This window comes from Monopterus albus, unplaced genomic scaffold (genome assembly GCF_001952655.1).
Source record: "Monopterus albus unplaced genomic scaffold, M_albus_1.0 scaffold111.1, whole genome shotgun sequence".
Lineage (NCBI taxonomy): Eukaryota > Metazoa > Chordata > Actinopteri > Synbranchiformes > Synbranchidae > Monopterus > Monopterus albus.
Genome location: NW_018127991.1, coordinates 940,464 through 952,011, shown reverse-complemented (window position 1 = coordinate 952,011; position 11,548 = coordinate 940,464).

The following is an 11,548-nucleotide window of genomic DNA, read 5'->3' as shown; positions in this document are numbered from 1 at the left end:
TTTACATCAGAAATCAGTAAATGTCTCTAACATTAGTGTGCAGAGTAAAGCTTTACCACTGGAGAAAATGCTGTCACTAAGGAAATGCTTGATGTGAAACCTGAGGAAAAGACAGATGTAATTCAAGGTATGTTGAAAAACATTTCTTAAGAGTTTGACAGTCAGTAATCAGCAGTGAGTATTGTGAGGTTGACACTGCCTAGTTTAATTGTTTTGTGGCTTACAAACTACTCAATCTACAGTCATGGGCAAATATGGACACCCCTGCATTTTTGTCAGATAATGTCTTCCAGAACATTGTTGCAATCACAAATTCTTTGGTATTCTCATGTTTATTTCTTTTGTTTGCACTTGAACAACACAAAAAATCCAAATCTGATACATTCTACACAGAACTCCAAACATGGACTGGACAGAATTATTGACACCCCCAACTTAATATTTGGTAGCACAACCCTTTGGACAAAATAACTGAAATCAGTCCCTTCCTGTAACCTTCACTGAGTTTCTTCCACCTCTCTACTGGAATTCTGGACCACTTTTCTTTTGCCAACTCCTCCAGGTCTCTCAGATTTGAAGGCTTCCTTCTCCCAGCTGCTGTTTCAGATCTCTCCACAGGAGAATTTAGAGCTGGACTCATTGCTGGTCACTTCTGAACTCTCCAGCTCATTGTCTGAAACCATTTCTGGTGCTTTTTGAAGTCTGCTTTGGGTCATTGTCCTGCTGTGAGACCTATGACCTCTGATGGAGACCCAACTTTCTGACACTGGGCCCCAGAATTCAGTGGTATTCTTCAGTTTTCATAAAGCCATACACACAGTCAAGACATACGGCGCCTGAAGCAGCAAAGCAACCCCAAAACATCAGTGAACATCCATCGTGTTTAACTGTAGAGAAATTTCTGAAAACAGTAATGATGTGCTCGACCCCAAAAATCTCTATTTTAGTCTCATCTGTCCACGGGATATTCTCCTAGAAGGATTGTGGCTTCCTCAGACAAGTTTTGGCAAACTCCAATCTGGCTTTTTCATGTCAGCAGCAGGGTCCCCCTGGGTCTCCTACCGTAGCATCCCTTGTCATTCAGATGGCGATGGATGGTGTGAGCTGACACTGTTGCACCCGATGCCTGCAGGTCAGCTTCAGTTTGTTTGGTTAGTTGATCAAGATTCTTTATCCACCACTGAAACAACCCTTCATTGTAATCTGTCATCTAGTTTTCTCTTTCATCCACATCGAGGGAGATTAGCTACAGTGACATGGGCTGTAAACGTCTTGACAATGTTGTGCACAGTGGGCACAGGAACAACCAGATCTCTGGAGATGGACTTGGAGCCTTGAGACTGTCCATGTTTTTCCACTATTGTGGTTCTCAGATCCTCAGACAATTCTTTGCTCTTCTCTCTTTTCTCCATGCTCAGTGTGGTCCATATAACACAAAGGTTGAGTCAACTTTTCTCCATTTTAACTGGTTGCAGGTGTGATTTCTATGTTGCCAGCACCTGTTGGTTGCTACAGGTGAGTTTCATTACAAATTAACGGAGCATCACATGCTGGAAATACAACTATTTCTGATTATTTTAAAAAGGTGTCAATAATTCTGTCCAGTCCATGACTGTATTGGCCATGACTATATGTTTTTAGGACCTCTCAGCCTTATTGCCCAGTTTAAAGCTTTTGTTAGAAAACTAATTAAATGTAACAGGATATATTACTTTGAAGTAATTAAAATAGTCATATTATTTAATATATTTTGATAGGGTAGCTAGTAATCTGTAACCTTTTACACTTCAAAAATAACCTTGCCAACACTGATAACATACAGTATTACTCATCACAAATAATAACATAAAAATAAAGAAGAAACAATACAAAAGAATTGAAAACAACTGTTCTGTATTACAATACGTGTTTGATAGAACTATGCTATAGAATGGCCACATAAGGCAAGACAACTTTATTTATATAGCACATTTCCTACACAGAGGCAATTCAAAGTGCTTTACAGAGGCAAAGAAAGACAGTAATGACAGTGAAGCTGTCACCGGTGCAATGGTGTCCAAGAAAAGTGTCAGACTTTAGATTTTCCCTTCTTTAGTGGCTTGTTTCCTTGAGGAGCATCCTCTTAGCTTTAAGGTTCAGGAATTAAATGAAAAATATCTTTAAAATAAGTTTTAAAAAATCTGCGATTGAATGTGTTTTTTAATATTCTAAAAATCAGAACTGGCATTTTTGCTTGTGTGTATTCGCATAGGAGTCATGGCAGGATGTCTGATTGTGCCACAGAGTCTATATTATCTCTAAAATCAGCTACACTTCTCACTGACTAGTATATACTGTATATTTGGTCATTTTTCAGTTTTTATTCATTGCCATAGCCTTCTTTTAAGAAGATTATAGTAAATTTAAGTTAAATCAGCCATCAGTGCTTTATAGTCTCCAATAATACTGGTATTGTGTTGTAGTGATGCAATGGTGAGCAATACAAATTTGACAGGTTGTTGACTCACCACTGTGGGATGTTCTCAATAGGAAGAAAGAATCTCATACACAGTAGAGAATCTATTGTTCCAAATACTGTTTAGTTTTCAGGCCAGATGTATTTTTCATTCTCTCTGTGGTTCCCTATTATGGACTGAAGAAAACACGAGACTGTCTGGACTTTTCGGGAAGAACTGAAGTATAGTCCAAGTTGGCTCGTAGATGGTGCTTACACCAAAATAGTGACGTCACAGTTATCTACCCCGTGGTGAACTAACAGACAATTAAAAGCAGTTCTTGAAACACATTTTGAAATTAACAACACATGCAACAAAGAGCACCAACAGTAACAAAAAAGAAGAGAAAATACTTGGCGGTTAGATGTTTGTTCATCCCATATAAACAAAACATGTGCCAGTATATTTTTAATTGGAAAGTTATTTTATTTTGCTGCTACTGTCATGTTGAAGCAAGACTCCATGGCCTCTGTGTTTAACTACAGCCATTAATGTCAAGCTTTCTCTGAACATATCTGGTGTATAATATTGCTTGATCCCCTCTGTAGAAGTATTCCCAGGTCCATACAACACACTTTCACTAAACTCTGATTTAATTTTGTAATTTTCACGCAATCTATATGTATGTGTGTGTGTGTGCGCCACTTTAATAGGCACACTTGTGCAATTATATGTAATTCAATGCAACACGTCTACCTTAACATCTGTGTTAAGAGGCGTCCCTAATATTTTGACCATCTCATGTATGTAGCTGGGGAGGACAAAAATGTAGAGACACCTCTAGATATAATGTAGTCCAGTACAGCACCACCTTTAACTGTGACCTTAGTAATAAACATATAATTACCTTTATATATATATTTATGACAATTTCACCAAAACAGTTTCACCTTCGTAAACACAGACATTAAGGTGGTGTCTTTCATCATCAAGGCTATTTCATAATTCAGATCATTTAACAATGCATTTTTCACAGTGAATTTTGGCAGACCATTTGTGGATTTAAGAATTGTTATTAACTTGGTATTGCCATTATAATACATTTGGGTACCTGCTCTCGTGGAATTTCAATGCACTTGCACCTGTTCCAGTTTAGGTCTCCAGCAAAGGATCTAGAATGTTGTTCTGCGTCTTCAGATCCAGGTTGATATAGTCGACTGATGAGGTCATTTGTGTGTCGTTCAAGGGACACATGCAGGCAATAAACAGCTCCACCTGAAGTTAACTTCATTTTGCAAAGTTCGTATGACCAGTGGAGGGCTCTATAGTCATTCCAGATCTCATGCAAACAGTTTTAACGCTTTCATTTTCATTCTTTGGCCTTTTCAGCACAAATGTTACTGCATATAAAAAGCCTGTTTTTGTTTGCTTTGGTACAAGAAAAAAATCATCATTTTTGCACCATTCTTGATTTGGGGGCTTGTCAACTGCCAGAATTCCAGTGGTTTGTGACCAGTCGAACTGTATGTTTGCAATTTTTAGGTGTGGTTTCTCTTTGTAGATTGCAGTAAGTCTGGAGTTGAGTCATAAGCTTAAAGATACCAATTAAATTGCAATTAATTGTATTTGTTTAATATATACACAAGCAGAAATGTTATTTCTTCAACTCTCAAAGTAGTGGGAACACCTGAAAGTACAAAAAAAATCTACTGTCGTCCACTAACTAGCGTTTGGCTCTGAAAATGGCACCTAATATCTGAAGAATAGTAAGGATTGTGCCTGACCTCTTAGTTCTAATGAGGCACTCCAGGCAACCAAATACTGCTTGCTTGCATCAGAGGGCCAGGTGCTGGCACAGCTGAATGCAGTTAAATTGTTTACTAATGCTGATGCCTGCTCTGGATTCTGGCTGACACTTTCAGCACAGTAAAAAACACAAGGAGCTCAGTACATTCATCTCCCCCTGCAGGCACTGCTGCCTCAAAATACTGGCTTGGACTCAGGACCAGGGCACCTCCACAGATGTCTGTCTCAGCTGCTGAATGCACTGGGGTGGTGTAATCATCACGAAGATGATATTCCTGTGTGTGCAGTGGAAGAGGGTGCAGCATGAATAACTACTCACAGCAATATTTTAGTGGTGTTCCAAAAAGCTGGTTGGATGCTAAGTGAAAACCAGACATTTGCCAATGTAGTCCACAGGCCACCAGAGGATGAGCAGACACCGGAACAGCCCTCACACAAAGATCAGTCCATACTAAATGACACCCTGCTGTGTGGAAAACCGCAGGAAACTAAACAATGAACAAATGGAGAGGCACATTGCTGTGGATTTATAGGCAGGTCACTCATTACTAATTGGATTTCTGTTTTCCATAGAGAGCTGCTACAAATGCAGTTACTGCATAGTATAAAGTGCTTGGAAATTTCCTGCTTAGATGTCCCGTGTTTATGTCGTCGTTTGCCAAGGGTCTCCCTACAAGACTGTCTCATGATCTGGCCAGCCATTCACAGCAGAGGAGCCATTAGAGAAGCATTTATCAACACTGAAAAGCAAGCTGCTGGCTCAGGCTGAATTACAATACTTAGCACAGGGGCAACAGTGGGACCTAATTTCCAGTCCCTCTACATAAAGTCTACATAACTTCAAATCCAGTTATTATGCAATTTTTCTGGGGCGGGTTTTAATTATTTATTGTTTGGTATATTCCTGCCATGAATGAATGTGCTTATTCCGAGGTGGGAGGAGAGATTAGGTTCAGGTTTTGTTTATGCTGATGAGGCAGTGCAGCTGCTCACTGTGACCCAAAACAGTGACTCCAATAATACCTGCTCAGACCACCTGCTACCATTCTGCCAAAGCTATGCTATGCAGAGCTAGGCTAATCATATCCTGACTTGTAATTTTGGTATTGATTTTTTCATTTCAGTTTTAGAAAAAGATAATAAAGCTTATTTTCCCAAATGTCCTTAAACTATTCCACCAGAGGACCTGGGCATTACAATCTTATAAAAACATACAGATTTTGATAGTAACCTTTCCAACAACACTGGTGGCTGATTGCGTTTTTATCCTGGCCAGTTTCTCCATGTGTGCCCAAGTGGATACCGCTTCTTAATCGTTTATCCACCACCAAGAAGTTCTCTGTTCTCAAGGACAGCCACCAGACTGACATCAGCCCAGCATCAGTGAAAAGGAGCAGCACAGACAGAGGCAGATGAAGGCGCTCAGAGTTAAAAGCAAGGCGTGCAAAGAGATACAAAAGAAAATGAAAGTGACACAAAGTGTTGAAGAAAGCAGCAAAACGTGGGGGAGGAGGTGATGAAGGCAAAGTAGAGGAGGTAGCTCTTGTGTTTAGTGCTGTTTGAAGCAGTCTATTCATACACATCCTGTTCTTTTGATTCAGGAAAAGGTAAAAGATGGCATAACAGATTAAAGATAGTTTCACACCAACATCTTAAGGATTTTTCTTTCAACTCTTGTTTTTTAGGTCAAGTGATAAAAGCGATCCTTGAAATCCGAGCATATTTTTTTCCAATCCAAAGCACAAATATCTCTCTTCTTCTACACCAAGGTCACCACACTGTCATAGTATATTAGAAACAGTTTTACAGGCACAAAACAAGAACATGAACAGAAAAAAGACAAACACTGACAGAGGTCCAATAATGAGCCAATCAATATAAATATTCCACATAAGTATAACGACTAAAAGCAGCTTGGTAGGGATGAGAACATCTGTCCATTATCTACACTGCTTATCCTGTAGAGGTACAAGTCACCAGTCTGTCAAAGGGCAGGATAAGAGCATAGTATCAAAAGTAAAGGGAAGGATTTAAAGACTTCATAAAAAGAGACCGTGCTAATAATTTAACAATTTTAATAATACTTTTTGGTATTGCTGGCTGCCCAGCCTCTATGCGCAGCCATCCTGTGTTGCCCTAACCCCAAGTTTGCCCAAGCACCTTTCCCTGCTGACAGATCACCTAAACCTGTGGCTACTCCCCTAGTAGCCAGACATCACTATGCTGTCGCCTGCTTCCTTCAGGCAGCCATTCTCCACTTGTGGGCATAGTCAGCAGCAGCCAGTCAAGGCACCACCATGCCTCTCTCTCATTCCCTGTGAAGGAAGGATAACTCAGGTTTTTTTTTTTTTTTACATTCTGTATCTCCCCTAAAAGTAGATATAGTGACTTTATACCTAGTGCTAATTTTACTGTCACTATCTCTGTTGTAGAGATTCAAAGAAACGAGAACTCGTGTTAAGCAGCAGTCAACAGGGCAACCGGTTCACATCCGAGAGTGTTCAGAATAAACATGATTTCAGTCAAATCATTTTTCATACTTATCTCTGAGTCTCAAGAAAAGCAAATACTAGATCTGGACTGCCATCTAGGGTAGCCATTACAGGCATAGGAATATACTGTACAGCTGGGGCAACTCGCTGGCTGATCTGATCACTCAGTCAGATCCTTCTGTCAACCGTTGACATGTGGGAGACTAACTCTTACATTTGTACTTTGTAAGTAAACTGAAAAGACTTGTAGGATATCTTATTATCTCACAGACTACGAGGAAGATAGCCATCTGACTTTCTCACTCTCTGCAGCTAACAGTGATTGCCCCAATAACTGTCATTTTCCCAGAGTCTCTACAATGGAGACATTGATAGCAAAATCAGGACCAGCTATAGATTTGCCATACCTACTTTTAGGGGAAATACAGTAGGTTAATTAAAAAAATAGAGAAGAGAGTTACACTTTAAAATGGTCCACAATGCAATCCAGATCCTCCTCTAGCAGATTGGCTTCCTGGGATGAAAAAGGAATGCGTGTGTGTGTGTGTGTGTGTGTGTCAGTGGTTACAAGTTATTGCTGTCCTCCCCCTCTGAGTCGGTGTGTGTATTTATTTAGTGACCGGTCAGAACCTCCTGTAATTCAGCAGACAGAGTTGTGCTGGAAAGAAACAATACCAAAAACTGCTACCTTTTGTAAAAACCACAGGAGTCATCTATGAAAGTCAGGTGGTTAACTGGAATGTTGAGAAAAGCTGATTCATTATTTTTCTCAACACCTCTCTTCACACATGCTGTACAGACAATGAGCATCTTGTGCAGTCCTCCTGAGACCTTTTAGTTCCTCACTTCCTGATACCTGCTGATACAAAGGTGTTAATTCCACCTTGTTGTGTTTTGATATTTTGACTAATGGGTGAGTCGGCTGTGTGCAGGCTCTTTGTCTCTTCTTCTTTTTATTTCTTCATATAAGCTGCCGTAGCTTGTTTCTCTCTGTCTCTCTCTTAAAGGCATTTTCCCGAACCATGCCCCCAGCTGCAAAGTCGTTTCCTAAGCTATTGTTATCGTTATAAATTATTGCTGTGTCGGAGGGAACAATGCAAATGTAGTGATTTCAGTTTTAATTTGTAGCTGATTTTTATGCTTATCAGCTACACATTTAACAATAAATGTTTCCAACTGAACCAAAACCAAAAGTTTCCCATCTCCAAGCTAGTCAGCTAACAGTTCAAGGTTAACAGCTAATATCTTAAAGGGTTATGTTCAGAGTTTGTCAAACCAGCTTTCTAGAATATAACCCAGATCTGAAACAGCACTATTCATTTTATTTATTTTCACAATAAAGTTGTATATGAAACATGACTGAGCAGAAGGGTGGTGCAGTGTTTAGCACTGTCTCCTCACAGCAGGAGGTTTGCAGTATCTGAGAGAATACTGGTAATGTCTGGTTTTATAAAAAGGGAGATGGAGAAGATGGCTCTTTGTGGTTATTATTAAACATGAAATTAAAAAATAAATCTTACAATGTTACCAAAAGAAGATAGAAGAGAGTGTGGTAAGAACAAGCATTTATATATTGTATAATCATACTTTTTTTTTAAATAATTATGTCAAATGCTAAAATAATGTAAAGTTTGCTATAAAAAGCCAACCAGAAAGCTCACTGGTGTTAGTTTCCAGTCTTACATATCCTTTTATCACTACATTAAGCCTATGGAGATTAGATAGGTATATGTTAGACAGCACAATATTACCTTAATTAAGCAAGAATAAATCAAATAATAAGAAGTTAATAAGCAGGACCCAGTAATCAAGCTACATTGTTTCCTGGTGAGACCAGTGAACAGCTGCTATTTTCAGTGTCACTTTAATGTAAAATGAGGACAAAGGAGACATGCTGGAAATACATTAAGGAAATCTGAAAAATGAGCAGATAGTCCCACACATTGCTTACTGATACAGTTTGGTGAAGTAAAGATTATAAATGCATCTTGGAGAGACAATTACACCTTTTCAGCATTTGGCTATAATGCATCTCAAACTACCTATGGAGGTAGTAGGGACAAATAGATTTCAGTCCAGCTTGAATGCTTCTTGGATGCATTCGTATGATCCAAGCAAGATGCATGAAGTGACGCAGTGTAAATGGGGCCTAAGTCCTAATGAGTGCCATTAAATTATTCAATAGTTTCTTATGCCTAGAGTTTATACAAGGTTTGTTCTGTCTGATTCCACTGAATGCCCAAAACTGGGATCATGTTTTCATACTGTATGTATTATCCTTTGTGCAAGTACAAAATTGTCTATAAGTGTTTTCTCTTAGCTGTACTAATTAAGATGCATTTATACGTAAAACCAGTATAGCTCATTTCAAAGATGGACCATGGAGGCTCCCTGTGCAGGTATCACCCTGGATAGGACCGGACCTGTTAGATCCAAGAGGCCACATTCTGTAATACAGAAAAGGTGTGACAAGGAGTGAGGCAAAACCAGGGATAACATCAGAGATGGAGAGCACTAAAAGCATCCAAAGGACTAAAATTTGACAAAGATGTGGCCTTATTCCTTCTGAATGTGTATGTACTGTAGCTGGGTAATTTGTATATGTCTGCATCATTAGCAAGCTAACATTAGCATTTCAGTGTCATACCTTTGTATTGAATTATTCTGGAGTCATTCCAACCGACTGCAATGTTAGTCTTTTATTGTCCAATTAACAGAAACTAGTGCATTTTCCTCAATTAGCAAATGAAGTAGTTTTGCTAATCTTTGTTCTGTTTTGGTCCAGTTTATGTCTGACATAACACTGCAGTCCATGTAGCATTTTAATGAAAAGCTGTTAAAATATATGCATCAACACAACTAAAAAAGTGTGCAGTTGTTCAACTATCAAACCCTCAAATTTTATCAAATTTCTTTTGTTCCACATACAACTCACAGCTATAGGTGTTAAGTATGTAACACTGAAAGTGATGCGATGGTGGCCAGAACATTAGTGCTGTGTCAGTATTACTGGGAAAAACATTCCTCGGTATAATTTACTTGTGTTACTGCAGATACATTCATATCAATAAATTATAAACCTCTTTATATGACATTGTGTCTCCGCAATGCCACCAAAATCCACGGTGGCTCTATATTCCATATACATTAGTTCTGGAGCCTGTTATTACTACCTGACTGCTACAACTGTCTCTGGCTGTTGTGACCACACAGCCTTACAGACAGGTCAGGAGGCACAACGAGGTTACTGCCTGAGGTTGTTTTGAGTCTCACTTTGCCTTTAACAGTCAAAAATAAGAAGGAGAAGTTAATTAATGCAGCTTTAAGAAAATGAAAACGTAGGGCCGTAATGAGGGCTTTGTAATGTGGGACATCAAATTGCCTGCATAAGCTCACATTTTAATTAGGAAGGATTTTTTTTGGTTTGTTTTTTTAACCTGAAAGTTATTTACAGAAATAATCTACATAAGATGTTGAAACTTGATATGTGAACATGTCTAAATCCTCTATTTGTCAAATGTTGTTTTGTTTTTTTACTGTGATTATGTTGTCATTGCTAAATTTGTGCTCAGGCAGTGAAGCAGATTTTCCCCTCACCTGTTTACACAAATTTTACTGCCGGACAGTTTGTTTATGCACCCCAAACAGCCAATTTATCAACTGTGCAGATCTTAGGTTTAAACTAAATAACAACAGAAGCATCAACCGTGTGTGTGTGTGTGTTTGTGTGTGTGTGCACTGGAGATGTGCAGAGAACCCTGTATATTCTTCTAAGTTGAAATAATGGTGCAACAGCTTTGCTAGAAAAGCTACAAATACACAGTTTCTCTAGTGTGAAAGCTACAACCGTGAGAGCTGCATAAACTATCTGGTAACTACACTACCAGAGCTAACATGTGCTAATCTCCTCCCCTGCCAGAGCTGGCCCATGGTATAGGTGACCTAGAGGGGCACCTGGATGACCTGGGGGGGGGTTGGTTTGTTTGTTTGTTCATTAATAGTACTATCTGCTCCACCCCCAGTGTGTGTGCATGTGTGCTCATCTTAGCCTCTGAATGTCCCCAGTCATTTCTGTTCATTCTGTCAGCCCACTCAGTCTCTCTCCCTTTCCTCTGGTCTCTGTGCCTCTATAAAGCAGATTCATGACAGTAAGTGTGACTTTAAGTTCAGGTTGACACCTTTTCAGCTAACATGGACATGTCTGTTGGTGTCTTTCAATTGTCGTTGTAATTGCCCCGCTTCTAAAATTTCCTGTGTGAGCACAACCTACTGTAATGGAGGTCAAGACGAACTTACCTTTTTCAAAACTACAGTGCCACAATGATGTTTTATTTTATTTGATATTTTAACCTTTATGAAGAGCTATTGTGTATATTCTCTTGACATGCTTTTCACATAGAAAGGTACAAATCTCACCTGAAACACGAGGCTGAGCTGAGCATCATCAAAACAATGAATTTCCAGGTCTGTCATATGAAAGGCTAAAAGAGACTGGGCTTGTGTAGCCAGGGCCCATCAGCCTGGAACTCTCCACATGCAAAATGAGACTAGCAGAATCAGAGACATGTAAAGCACTTTAACTTAGTTTTGATAAGTGCTGTGTAATTATTAGTATTATGATTAATATTAGTAGTAGTAGTAGTAGTAGTAGTATCTATTCTTTTTATTATTGAGATTAGACAATCTGGTTCTTTGCCAGCACACTATCTGGATCCATGGTAGAGAGGCAGCTGACTCAAACTTGATACAGGCGCTGTCGATGACTCAGGTACTGAAATAGCATGAGCCATAAATAATGTGTAGGTTAACTAGCTC